This window comes from Lycium ferocissimum, chromosome 4, assembly GCF_029784015.1.
Source record: "Lycium ferocissimum isolate CSIRO_LF1 chromosome 4, AGI_CSIRO_Lferr_CH_V1, whole genome shotgun sequence".
Classification (NCBI taxonomy): Eukaryota; Viridiplantae; Streptophyta; class Magnoliopsida; order Solanales; family Solanaceae; genus Lycium; species Lycium ferocissimum.
In genome coordinates this window covers 55349276-55364212 of record NC_081345.1, presented here as the reverse complement: position 1 = coordinate 55364212, position 14937 = coordinate 55349276, and the positions used below count along the sequence as shown (strand labels likewise).

General features: G+C 36.2%; 2 non-coding genes across 2 annotated transcripts; both read left to right on the top strand.

The window, feature by feature from the left end:
- The first annotated feature begins 3640 nt into the window (after window positions 1-3640).
- On the top strand, window positions 3641-3726 carry TRNAY-GUA (transfer RNA tyrosine (anticodon GUA)). The gene is given in 2 exon segments: window positions 3641-3677; window positions 3691-3726. It is a non-coding gene; the product is annotated as a tRNA-Tyr (tRNA).
- A 10968-nt stretch (window positions 3727-14694) lies between these two features.
- Window positions 14695-14780, top strand: TRNAY-GUA (transfer RNA tyrosine (anticodon GUA)). Its single transcript is given in 2 exon segments — window positions 14695-14731; window positions 14745-14780. It is a non-coding gene; the product is annotated as a tRNA-Tyr (tRNA).
- Window positions 14781-14937: the final 157 nt, after the last annotated feature.

The window sequence follows — 14937 nt, the reverse complement described above, 5'->3', positions numbered from 1 at the left end:
ACTTTAAATCCTGGCTTTGTCTTTGTACCTGTGTTACTAGAGATTAAAGCTGCAAGGAAGTAATGTTTTCTGCAAACACCAAATGGGCATTTCAGGAGCAAATCTCCTTTCCTCTTCCTCTTTTTATTTTTTATAACGGTAGGTAAATTGCACAATTATCTTATTAGATATTTGCTACCTCCCACTAGTATGGATAACTCTACATATTTAGGAGCCGTTTAGACATGATTTCATCTCATGAGATGAAATCACGAGATGAAATTATGTTTGGACATGCAATTTTGATTTTTTAAGTTGTAATTTTTTTTTTTATAAACATAAAAATCCCACAAGTTGTGAAAACCATCAAAATTTTCCCAATTCTTATACAATCTTACCAAATGAGTAAATTACAGTTCATAATAAAATTAATACGCTGTTAGAAGGTCTTTCTAAAAAATACAATATCAATTGATCAAACTTTAGTTCAATAAAAAAGAAAATTTAACATGAATAGTAATGTAACTACTCTTTAATATAAACTTCCCACATGGTAAACATGATTGGTAAATATATTTTACCAACTTGCAGATTAATATTTAATACAAATGGTTGGTAAAAATGATTGGTAAATATATCTATCAACTTATGGGTCTTTTTTTTTACAAAATATAAACGTATGGGTCAAATTTTACATTTATATTTTTTGAAATCATGATTTCAAATGGATGATTTGAAATTTCATCTCATGAAATCAGAGTGAAATCGCATGTCCAATCGCCTACTTATACAAGTGAAAAGTAATCACTAGTACTTTTTCTATCTTCTTGGATTTGAGGCATTATTATATCTTGTCTATCCACCTAATCTTTGCTATTCATTGATATTTTATAGATCCTATTCTCTTTCTTACTTCAGTTTTCCTCTTTTTTTTTTTTTTTTTTGTAGGATGGTACATTTTTATAGAGTCGAGCCAAATTCAGTTACGAAGTACAAAACAAATACTAGAGTGAAAAACAGTCCAGTTCCTCTATATGAATTAATAAAATGTAAGTAGGGCAGCCCGGTGTACTAAGCTCCCACTATGCGAGGTATCCGGGGAAGGGCTGGACCACAAGGTTCTTTTGTACGCAGCGTTACCCTCCATTTCTGCAAGAGGCTGTTTCCACGGCTCGAACCTGTGACCTCCTGTTACTTGGCAACAACTTTACCAGTTACGCTAAGGCTCCCCTTGCAATTAATAAAGTGTAGTAAACAAACCATTAAAAAGTCACCCAATTAAAAAATTTAACCATTCACCATCACAGGGATGTCTTTAAAAGTAAACAGAACACAAATCAACTTATACAAACGTATGAGTCTGAAAAGGAATAGAACTATTAAACTAAAAGATTAAGATTACTCATCAATAGGTGCTCCATTTTGATAAAATCCCCTTCTCATCCAATCAAGTGAGTTGCTTTCTCTGTGCATGCATGACATTAGGTTCAGGAAAATAGAAACTCTCAGAACATATCTGAATTATGTTATGTTTTGAATCATTGGATATTCGAACTGGCTTAACGAATTTATGTCGTGTAGGATCATAGATGATAAGATGTTCAAGGTCCCTTCCTACTTGAAAGAGAATTTCGTCACTTGTCGTGCAGCCCAAAAGCACAATATTCCATAAAAATTGATCGCGAAAGATTGAATTGTAGCAATTAATTTTCATTAACCTAGTCCATATACCTTGTTCCATTATCCAAATGTTCAATTCTTTGCTATAATTGCTGCCACCACATAAACCAATACGACCCTTTAAAGAAGTCAAACGAAAATGATTGTTTTACACCTATAAAATCTGGTTTCGGAAGCTCCTTCAGTTCATTCGACTTCACGTCGAAGTATATAATCGTAGAAGAACTATATATTGATTGTTCAAATGTCAAATGCAAAGGCCAAAATAAACAACCATCAACACTAATCCCCTGAATGCACTCCCGTGACCTTGCCTCATGTACTGGTGTTACTGTTTTCTTCATCCAATTATTCCTCTTTACATGATAGACAGCACAAAAAGATTTATAGATCAATATAACCTTGTAGTCATCGTCACTAGAATCATAACACAATCCACAACGGCGTGGATTGATTCCTTCAAATATGGACATACAAATGTTTGATATTCGTTGGTACAAGGATTCCACAAAGCGTACTCATTATAATCCATAGGTGTCTTCATTAGTATCAAACAATCACACGAGCACAAGGGCGTAGGATTTTGGAATCTCTTTAGAGGAGACTGTTGTTTCCCTATTGCAATTTGGGGATTTTCCAAATCTCTAAACTCGAATACACCATCATTCATTGGTACCAATAAGAGCTTTTTGGGACTCGACGCTTTGGATTGATCGTTGTGAGTTTTCTTGAATTCTTTGTCGGATATTATAGAATTCCATAGCTTAGAAACAGATTGAAAGCGTAACAAAGATTTCACTGGAAGCCTAATAATGATGGGAAATAGAATATCATAGGATTCCATGGCAGTAGCTTGCTTGGAGGCAAGGAAAAAAGCTTTGTATTAGGCTATGAAACCTAGAAGTAATTAATCAACCTAATATATACTTATATTAGCATATACAATGTGTTGTAATTGCATGTAGGACAATTTTCTTTTTTCGGAAAAGTACTTCTTAAAGCTATTTAAGGAAAGAAAATCTAACATATGATTATTTTTATCAAAATGAATCTTCTAACTGATGAATTTTGCTCCATTAATTGTTGCTCAAGTAAGACTTGGAAGAGAAAAAAGACTAAAATCTGGCCAGTCCAGCAAGAGAGTCTTATAACTTTCTTTTCTTTTAATATATACTAATCACTTGTTTAGTAATCACACAATACATTGTTAGTCGATTTTTAAGAATATATATGAAAGTTATAGACATAATATACAGTTACTCGATTTTTAAGAATAATGATTTCTTTTATTCTCCTTCAAGAACTGTTTTTTCTTTGTTTGTAGGCATGCATTAGATTATATGTTAATACTTCATAAGCTAAAATTAACATTTCATGTAACTAACTATTTAATTGTTGATTTTTGCAGGTTCGAACAATATCTAACCACGTTAAGTTTAAACTACTAAGTCACTACCCAATTATATTCATCATTTAACAGATTTGTAATTTGTTTTCAATATTGATTTTATTACTTGAAAAATTGTCTTATTTAATACCCCTTCTCTCTCAATTTAGTGGCATTTTTCATTTTTCTAGATCCAAACTATGTAAACTTTGACCGATAATTTATAATATATTTTTTCATCATATTGACGTGAGAAAAAAATGCAACATATAGTACTTTTCATATAATTTTTGAATATCTAATTTTAATTTTGAAACATTAAGTTGATCTAATTTAATTTAACTTCAAAGATTAGTTAATTAACTTTTGGGAAGCAAAATGTGCCACATAAATTGGGACGGAGAGAGTAATTTTATATGATTATTCAAAATTTATTACCAAATGAATCGGGATAGAAACTAGTACCAGTATCAATGGTAACACACTATTTTGTGGTTGGACTTACCAAAAAAAAAAAAAAAAAAAAAAAACCGAGAACAGCTATTATGAGAAGAGAATAAAATATGTAAATATGTAGCTATTTCACTAACACGACCGACCTTAGCTCAGTTGGTAGAGCGGAAGACTGTAGTGGTACTGCTGAAATCTTTAGGTCGCTGGTTCGAATCCGGCAGGTCGGATTTCTTTTTTTTTTTTTTTGGCTTTCTGGTTTTTGTAGTTGCTTTGCCTTTTCATTCATTATCCGGAAAAAGACTCTAATTGCTATTTTCACTCAGTTTTTGCAAAAGATCTATGTTTTCTTTTCCTAATTCCAGTTATTTGGTGGAATACAACAATTAGTGTGAGTGATTTGATGTGTGTCTCAATATTGTGTTAAAAAACATCAATTTGTAATTTTTTTTTTTTAAAACATCAATCTGTTTGTTCCACTTGTATGATAATTTGGAAGATTGGCACATGTTAGATAACCTGCTATTTACTGTCTGTCATGCCAAAACACTGCTCCTATATACTTTCAATATGTTGTTTTGCACTATTATCAAAGGCGAAAAAAGCTCAGAAGTCGATAGAGGCTTTAAGCGCTAATAAAGAGTGAGCTTTGTAGGCCTTTGGCTATAGATTTCAAATATTTTTCATTTTATTTGGAATTTAAGATGTTAGGGTCGAAGATGGATTTGTATCTGATTATACTTTTTGCTAAGGAGAGAACAACATCAACATAACCAAAGATAATCTCACAAGTGGAGTCTAGGGAGAGTGGTGTGTATATCCCCTACCAACATACCCAGTGTAATCTCACAAGTGGAGTCTAGAGAGAGTGGTATGTATGCAGGTCTTATCCCTACCTTGTGAAGGTAGATAGGTTGTTTTCACCATAGACCCTCGACTCAAGCAAACATTTTATTTGGAATTTATGGAGATAGAGTTGGAAAAACAAATTTGGAGCACGTTTTCAAATTTGGAATCCAACTCTAAGTTGGATTTGAACATTTTATAACAAAATACTAATTTTGAAATAATGTGATTTTTTTAAATTAAATGACCACCGTATGCGGTGTCTATATTATTAATATAATAATTTGTAAAATAAAATAAAGCAAAAGACAACAAAAGGAAGTAGAAAAGTGAACGGACAGATCTAGAAACTGCACTAAAACCCAACAATTACCCAAACAATCGATGAGCTTCCAGGTGGTATCAGTCGCACGTGAAATTCCGGCAACGCTTGATCCAGCCCATTCTGCAATTAGTCTAAGCTCAGGTAATACCGTTGTTGCTTTCTATTGATAGATCTTTCTTTTCCTCTCTTGCTTACCATTCTCTTATACTTTGTGAATGAGCTGCTTTTGTTTGTTTGTCATGAAATCAATATCGTATCCACTCTCAATTTCTTAGTCGATGATTGTTGTTGTTGAATACCCTATTTTCGATTTGAGTTCATCAGCATAAACTGACTAATCAGGCTTCTAAATCATCTACACCTCTAGATCCTGTTTGTTTATGTAAGCAGCATGTGAATCTTTGATTGATGCCAATTATATGTCCCTTAAAGCTCTCACCAGAGACTTGGTTAACAATCATAAGGAGTACGTCTCTAGATTCAAAATTGTAATGACCCTCCTGGTCATTATGGAAAATCTAGGATCGCCCTACCAAATAGAATCTTTCCAAGGGTAGAATGAGCTAATAAAAACTCAAAGGTTAGAGTCTAAGAATTGGAAAATTGGTTTGTTTGTGGATATTGTTTCGTTGAGTTAAGTCCGTTTGGGGGTAACGTAGGAAATTAGACCTCCGTTGGGAATTTCGAGGCCACGGGTGAGTCCGTACGGTGTTTTTACATTAATGTGCATGTTTTGTTTGTGTTGTGAGGCCTCGGATGAAGTATTGGTGGTAGAGTGAAAAATTGTGGAAATTAGCGAACTTACTGGCTCAGTGGTACCGCTGCAGTGGGGCAGCTGTAGCGGCGGGTGTCTCGTCGCCGCGGTCAATCGGGTTTTGGGTGTGTCCGCTATGGCGGACACTGGACCGCTGTAGCTATGGCGCTATAGCTGAACCATGACCGCCACAGCGGAGGAGAGTTTTGAGTTGGTCCGCTACAACGGGCACTTAACCGAGACCGGCTTGCGTCGACGGTTTGACCGCCGCAGCGGTCGACGGGGACAGAATCCCAGTTTTTAAACACTTAGTTTCGAATTCTTTATTCATAAAACTCCAAAACAGTTTCCAAGGAGCACCTAGGGCGAAATTCTAAGCTAGGGCAAGAATATTCTTGAGAGGTAAGTCTCAACCATTCCTTCCTTCATTACGCGTTTATCTCTAAGATTATCATCCTTCTAATGGGTCTACAATGGTGAATTGGGAATAGTAACCCTAGAACTTAATAGACTTTCAATAGTTGGTGGGTTATGATTGTTGTTGTGGGATTATCATCTAAAGGCTTAGGCTACCACTTTCTAATCACGAATTGAACCACTAGAGACGTGAACTAAGTGAATTGAGACTTAGGGTTTCATAAAAATGGTAGCTTGACCATAAAAATTGCTTGTAAGATATAACTTGGTTGAATAACCTTATAAATTGATAGTTGTGGTTGCTAAGGCCAATGTTAGGATGATTTACGCCTAGTAATCATTCACCCATTAGAAAGGGGTAAAGTGGAAGGGTGTGCATTGTATTGATATTGTTGACTAGAATGTTTGTGACTTATTTAGAATTTTAATTGCTAGACTTTGAGCGTTCCGAGGCTTTACGGAAGGGAAAGGCTATAGCGGAGTGATTCACATTGTTCCAGCTCTGCAATTAAGGTAGGTTACGGTCTACTTGAGTTAGACTTTGATTAGTTGAATGTATGCGTTGTGAAATTGATAGGAGAAAGCATGTCTAGTCTTCAGGCATAATGTGTGTGGTTGAATTCCTATATGCTATTGATTGGGTGATTATGTGGGCTTAGTGCCACTATTCGCTGTGTTGTGACCTACCATTTGATGATAATTGTGGCGAGAGGTTAATATGATCTTTTTGATGAAATTGAGATACAAATTGTTAATCGATTATTGAAAGTGATGTGACAAGAAATATATATATATGGAAAGGCTCATTTGACCGGGGTGAGGATGAGACCTAGACATGAAAAGGCACATTTGACCGGGGGTGAGGATGTGACCTAGATTATAGGCTCGTGGTCCGAGGTTTGTTTCGGAACGAATGGTACATGGACAGCATGGGTTCCCTGCAGGTCATGACTATTGGGCAATGACACCAATTAGCATGTATGTACACGAGTGATCGGTGACTTGATATGTTGTCGGGAGACTTATTTCCGTTGTTTGCTTCCGTTGACTTGATTTTTGATATCATTGGGTGACTTGATTGTTAATATCGTTGGTTGACTTGTTATTGGACTATTTGATTATGTATTGTTGACTGGTCTGTCTATTTTATTGATTTTATGACTCATGCATGATACTAATCTTAGTCGGCCTATGATATCTACCAATACATAGTGTTTGTACTGATACTACCTTACTGCATTCTTTTGAGTGCAGATTGTGATCCAGAGACTGCTACCCGACCTCATATTTAGCGTTGAGGCCATTTGCTGACAGATTGAGGGTGAGCTTTTATCCATGCTAGGCCGCCCGAAGATCTTCTTTTTCTAATGTCTATTTCCATTCCAGACATTGATGGTTATTTATTTCAGACAGTACACATTCCTTAGACATGTTTTGGATTAGAGTCCTTGTACGGTGGCTTTCGGATTTTGGGTTGTAATAGTTAGGACTTCCGCATTTACGTTATTATTTTATGGCATGACTATTTATTGATTTACCTTGTGTTTAACTATTATGAATTAGTTAAATAAAAATGGACTTGAATGAGTAGATGGTTAGGCGTATTGGCTCGCCCGCTAACAGATAGTGTGGGTGTCAGTCATGACGGGTTGGGTATAGTGTGGGTGTCAGTCATGGCGGGTTGGGTCGTGACAAAAATGGACTAAATATCACAAAGTTTACTCTCTCTAATAGTGGAGATTCTTCAAAATAATGTGTACATAGGTCTTCAATTCATACCACTCTCTGTATGCCACTTCTGAGTATGCAATCTTATCTGTTTCTCTAGTATTGATATTTCTTCAACACTTTGAGCCAAGCTAATACCACACATTTGAAGAAATGCCAATACCTGAGTCACAGTTATAGTCTTGCACTCCCTAGATGCCCCAACTCACTCTTTGCTGATCCTTAGGTTAGGTATCTGCTGTTTGTCCAAATTGAGAATTTTCCCCACTACGCTAGGCAATTCAAAAAAAGAATAAAACTTTGGAGTACCTGTAAAATCAAAAGTAATGTTAGTTAAAAAATCAGCCAAGGTGTTGCCTTTTCTGTACACATGTTGGATTACCATATTACAATTCTCTTTATTCCCTCAACATGTGACACAATACACCAAGGAGTCACCCATAACCCATAACCATTGAAATCCACCATGATTAACTATCACTAATCACTAGATTAGCACTAATTCTACCAAAAAAACTATCACTCAATTTAGAGTATTCATCTCAATTCAACATAATCTAAGTAAATGAAATGGCAAAGTCTAGTATTTATACTACTAGGCTAGAGAAGACTAAACTAGATTATTACTAAAATACCCTTAATGAAGTAAGGTCCTTGTTTGGTCTTCTTGGATGATGGCTTGTTTTCGAAAATTAGTCCTTTTGCATAAATAGCCACCTTCCGGCCTTTACCACCCAGCTTGCAATTGTAGCCACTTTAGGAGAGCTTTGGGCCTTAGGCTCTTGGTCTCTTGACTTCTTCCTCCATGCTATCTTCCATAGCTTGAAGGCCCTCCAATGACTCTCTTTAAGTGCTTCCATAGCCTCATTCTCTATGAACATGGCTTCTAAAGCTTGAAAGTCCTTGTCTCCGCTTCTAGTACAAGTCCTTGGATAAAATTGAGCACTTGAGCCATTCCGGATCGTATCAAGCAGGAACTACTAATGTGTGGCATGAAGACTAGACAAAGTTGGGAGCTCTATATCATGTGGTTCCATCTTATTTCTACATTAATGAAAATTTGGTGGATATTGTTGAATTTATAGTGTCACGACCCAACCCCGTAGGCCATGACTAGTGCCCGAGCTGGATACTCGTATACGTACCTGTTAAACATAATCAGACTGAGTCTCAACATAATATGGAAGCTTTCAACGACAAGACTTTATTTCAGAACGTCACTTTTATACATATAGGTAACCTGTCTCCCGAGGAGTCACAACCAATCAAAGATAACATAATACACGAGCCGACAAGGCTGCCATAACATATGGGAACATCCTGAATATATCTACGCAAGACGACAAGGCTGTCACTACATGCAACGTCCCAAAATATGCCATATTGACACAACTGAACAACATCTATATACAACCCACACATGTGTCTACAGACCTCTAAGAGTATCAACAATGACATATGAAGGGACAGGGCCCCGCTGTACCCCTGGATAAACATATATATATATATATCAAAAGGATCTGCACCAAAAGTCTAGACTCCGGAACAACGGAGCACTCCAAGACAGCTGAGTAGAAGTCCTAAGCTGAAGGATCACCAAAGCGAGTATCGCGCACTGCGGACATGAAACGCGGCCCGAAGAAAGGGGGTCGATGCGAGATATGTGCGAGTATATAAAGCATGAAATACAATAAGAAAGATCATAGCTGAAGTAGAGATTTCAGGAGACAAGTATGATAATCAGAAATCACTGTACATGTGTCTTATGAAATAAAATCATGCATAGCTATATCATATACCATATCCGGCCCATTATGGACTCGGTGAATCAGTCGTATACATGTATATCATGCCCGGCCCATCATGGGACTCGGTGCCATCATCATATCATCATATATATATACCGTACCCGGCCCTCTAGTGAGGGACTCGGTGAACAATGCAGTGAAACTGTGCACGAATACATACCCGGCCCGGGACTCGGTGAAAGATGTAATAACAGTATGCACGAGCAGAGTAGTGAGTAACCATATGCAACTAAATCATCATCTGAGACTCAATAGATAAGTAGACTAACACACACTCAAGTATCAAGGCGATAGTCATGTTAAGTATTCTTTGAATGTCACTATGGACTATATCAAATAGAGTTTCAGGAATCATAGACATGTATCAAGATAATGCGAAACAACTTATGGAAGTCAAGGACATTAGTCATTGTAGAGTCTTTAAGAATAGGAACCTTTGCGTACCAACTACTATCCAACGTATAGAAGACTCGAGGGGCAATAGCTCAATTACCTTAAAAGTTCTAACATCAAGAAGTGAATAAGAATCATGAATCACGCTCGGAACTTATGAATAGAATTACCCCAAAGCTCATATCATATGTTACTTATATCTAAGACATGCCAAAAGAAAGAAGGGATAGCTTTACATACCTTTAACGCTTATCCGTAACACAATACGTATACGCTGCCCGAAGCGTCTCAACCTATATTAAGACGTTAAGAACTATGGTTAAGCTACGAGAAGGTTCAAAACGTATTCCAACGTTAGTAGTCGTTTCTAGAAAATTAGACGATGTTTCCTTTATATTCAACCAATTACACAATAACCAAGTCAACGTCAACAACCACACGTTCAAGTACTATGTTGAGACTAATCAAGACAAGATTCGAGAACACTCCGAACAGCCCGCATGACATTTCAAATCAGCCCACATATTATAACATTCGATAATAACCTACATACGACTACGACATATCCAAGTTATTCGTAATGATCCATAGTCATATCATTTTCATCGAAACGACCTATTAACAGCCCAACCAATATAACAACACAATGTATAATCTCAACTATCCTTAATCTTCCAATTCGACAAGAATAACGACATGCCTGTAAAACAACCCCTAATTAACAACATAGAGGTGCCCGACAATCTTACGAACATCTACGAATACACCAAGCAAACCACATACGCTTCTTATACATTATTTTATACACTTCTTTCATCTAAATTAGTGAATTATACCAGCAACCATACGACAACAACATCATTCATTCATATGCAAGAAACTACATTAATATTACAATAAGTCCTTACAACAGCCCACAAAACAAATACAACTTCAACTTTAACCATTTAATTCCTTCATTCCCATCACATAATCCATGATAACAACAACCATAATACCAATTAAAATTAATTCACCATTCTAATCAAAACAGCCTCCTACACGGCCTATCAACATCTCAATCATTAACATACACAATTCTTTAGATTCAATTCATATCTACCAAATTATCCAAGTCCAAACCACCCCCTAAACATGTAAAAGAAGATTAAACCTTACCTTAACAACTTGGCTCCTCAATTTGCTGAAATTAGTGAATTTAATTACAATTGTCCTTGCTGCCTCCAAATGCTCAATTCACGTTACCATGACCTTCAATTGGTTGGAACACCATGGAAATTAATTTTGGCTATTAAGAATTATGAGTTCAATTTGCACAGCTATGGCCGTGAGCTTGGCAACCATGGTTGTTCATGCTTCCTTCTTCAATCCAAGGTGAATTTTAGCAATGTAATGGTATAAAAACAAGGCTGGCCATGAGCTTCAAGGGCTGCCATAGCCATGGCCGTGAGCTTTCTCTCTCTAGCTTAATTGTGAAGATGAGAGCTTCTCTCTCTATTATTCAACTTATGGAAGATGAATTATGAATGAGTCATCCATTTAGTTTATATATGCTGCCTATTTGGTTGACATGTGTCCAGCCCTTGACATGTGTCCAGCCCTTGACATGTGTCCCATTAACATCCATGAGCCAATCATATTCAGCCATGTCTTAGTGGGGCCCACTTAGTGGTCTAATTAGGCTAATTAATCATAATTAATCACTAATTCCCACTTAATAATCTAATCATGGTTGATTAATCCCTAATCTCCACTAATATTTCTACACCAATTAAAACTCATAAGCAATTCGTGCACTAATTAAAAATCGGGGATTAAAGTCCTTGTCTCGTATCCCAAAATAATCTTGTCCTTGGACTTATGTCGATTAGCTTACGAATAATTCATCGTACAAAAATACGGGATATAACATATAGAGGATGGGAAATGGAAGGACAATCTACTACAGCAATCATTCCCAAATAAGATTGTGGAAGGGTTATGGGTGACTCCTTGGTGTATTGTGTCACATGTTGAGGGAATAAAGAGAATTGTAATATGGTAATCCAACATGTGTACATAAAGGCAACACCTTGGCTGATTTTTTAACTAACATTACTTTTGATTTTGCAGGTACTCTAAAGTTTTATTCTTTTTCTGAATTGCCTAGCGTAGTGGGGAAAATTCTCAATTTGGACAAACAGTAGATACCTAACCTAAGGAGCAACAACGAGTTAGTTGGGGAATCTAGGGAGCAACGAGTGAGTTGGGGCATCTAAGGAGTGCAAGACTATAACTGTGACTCAGGTATTGGCATTTCTTCAAATGTGTGGTATTAGCTTGGCTCAATGTGTTGAAGAAATATCAATACTAGAGAAACAAATAAGATTGCAAACTCAGAAGTGGCATACAGAGAGTGGTATGAATTGAAGACCTATGTACACATTATTTTAAAGAATCTCCACTGTTAGAGAGAGAGAGTAAACTTTGTGATATTTAGTCCATTTTGTCACGATCCAACCCGCCATGACTGACACCCACACTATCTCCTAGTGGGCGAACCAATATGCCTAACCATCTACTCATTCCAATCCATTTTTATTTAACCAATTCATAACAGTTAAACACAAGATAAATCAATAAATAGTCATGCCATAAAATAATAACGTAAATGCGGAAGTCCTAACTATTACAACCCCAAAATCCGAAAGTCACCGTACAAGGACTCTAATCCAAAACATGTCTAAGGAATGTATCTTGTCATGCGAAATAAATAACCGTCAATGTACCGGAATGGAAATAGACATTAGAAAAAGAAAGATCTTCGGGCGGCCTAGCATGGATAAAAGCTCACCCTCGATACGTCGGCAAATGGCCTCGACGCTAAATATGAGGTCGGGTAGCGATCTACGGATCACGAATCTGCGCTCAAAAGAATGCGGCAGGTAGTATCAGTACAAACATTATGTATTGGTAGATATCATAGGCCGACTAAGATTAGTATCATGCATGAGTCATAAAATCAATAAAATAGACAGACCAGTCAACAACACATAATCAAATAGCCCAATAACAAGTCAACCAACGATATTAACAATCAAGTCACCCAATGATATCAAAAATCAAGTCAACGGAAGCAAACAACGGAAATAAGTCTCCCGACAACGTATCAAGTCACCGATCACTCGTGTACATACATGCTAATTGGTGTCATTGCCCAATAGTCATGACCTGCAGGGAACCCATGGTGTCCATGTACCACTTGTTCCGAAACAAACCTCGGACCACGAGCCTATAATCTAGGTCACATCCTCACCCCCGATCAAATGTGCCTTTTCATGTCTAGGTCTCATCCTCACCCCCGGTCAAATGAGCCTTTCCATATATATATTTCTTGTCACATCACTTTCAATAATCGATTAACAATTTGTATCTCAATTTCATCAAAAAGATCATATTAACTTCTCGCCACAATTATCATCAAACAGTAGGTCACAACACAGCAAATAGTGGCACTAAGCCCACATAATCACCCAATCAATAGCATATAGGAATTCAACTACACACGTTATACCTGAAGACTAGACATGCTTTTTCCTATCAATTTCACAATGCATACATTCAATTAATCAAAGTCTAACTCAAGTAGACCGTAAGCTACCTCAACTGCAGAGCTGGAACAATGTGAATCACTCCGCTATACCCTTTCCCTTCCGTAAAGCCTTGGAGTGCTCAAAGTCTAGCAATTAAGATGCTAAAAAAGTCACAAACATTCTAGTCAACAATATCAATACAACGCACACCCTTCCACCTTATCCCTTTCTAATGGGTGAATGATTACTAGAATGTTTGTGACTCAAACTCTGCCTGAAGGGAGAGTTTTGGCAAAACTCTCCCTTGCGAATCCACACTCTACCTTGCGAATTTTTTTAAAATTTTTGACTGAGCAGGGGTTCGAAACCGGAACTAAGGAATTTTAGCAAAGAGAAAAAATTAAAGACACCAATTTGAGGGGCAAAAATTAAAGACCAACCCCCAATAAGGACAATCGTGCAAATTGCCCTTTGTTGATTAGGTGGAAGTAAAGGTTTGTAGCTATCAATATTCTTTTCAATTATTGGCTCTAATATACTTATTGGGCTAAATCAGCCATATGAATATGTATGCTTTGTGCAAGTACACAATTTCTCCAAAAGTCCTAATAATCTTTAAGAGTATTACTAAACTTATATGTATCTTCTAGTAAGGGTTTTTAACGTATAACATGGACCACATAACATGGTTTAGGGAGACAAAAAGTATCATGTATCCCCCAAATCAGATGATACTACATAAACAATTTGGATTGTGCTGATTCACGCATCTCTTACTATGAATAGAACAAAATATTTAATATATTTTAATCAATAATAAGTAGTACACCGTTTACAAGGGAATATTGAACTTAATAGTTACTTTATTGCTTCCTCTGTCGTAGTTAATTGGGCACAAAATTTAAAAATATAGGAAAGAATATTCATTATTTGGTCTTAAATTAAAGGTATGTACATACCAAAAAATATCTTTTGAACCTTGTGATTTTAAACATATCATGTCATTAATTTTCTATAGGAGATCGTGTCATTAAAGGCAAAATGAGAATGTCACTAAATATATAAAATGACATTTTCTTTTTAACAGAAGAAAAATGAAAGTAAGACATATAAAATTGAAATAAAAAAAATATATTATACTTTTCAAATCAAATAATTGTCAAATATAGAGCTTAATTTGATGATGCTTCGTAATGACTTGTTTGAATCTAATAGCTTCCTTTTATACTACTAGTACTATTACTAGTATAAATAGACACCATTTTTGTGGGAAGATTTAGCAAACAAATAATATAGAGAATATCAATTATGAGAAACTATAAGATACATCAATCTTTGTCATGTTTCTAACAAAACCGACCTTAGCTCAGTTGGTAGAGCGGAAGACTGTAGTGGTACTGCTGAAATCTTTAGGTCGCTGGTTCGAATCCGGCAGGTCGGATTTCCTTTTTCATATTAACGTATTTTTATCATCAGAGGAACTTCTTATTGCCTATTATCATGTAGTTTTTGCAAAAGGTCTATGTTTTCTTTTCATTATTTGGTGGAATGGTACAATGCGTGCGAGTGATTTGATGTGTGACTCAGTATTTTACTAT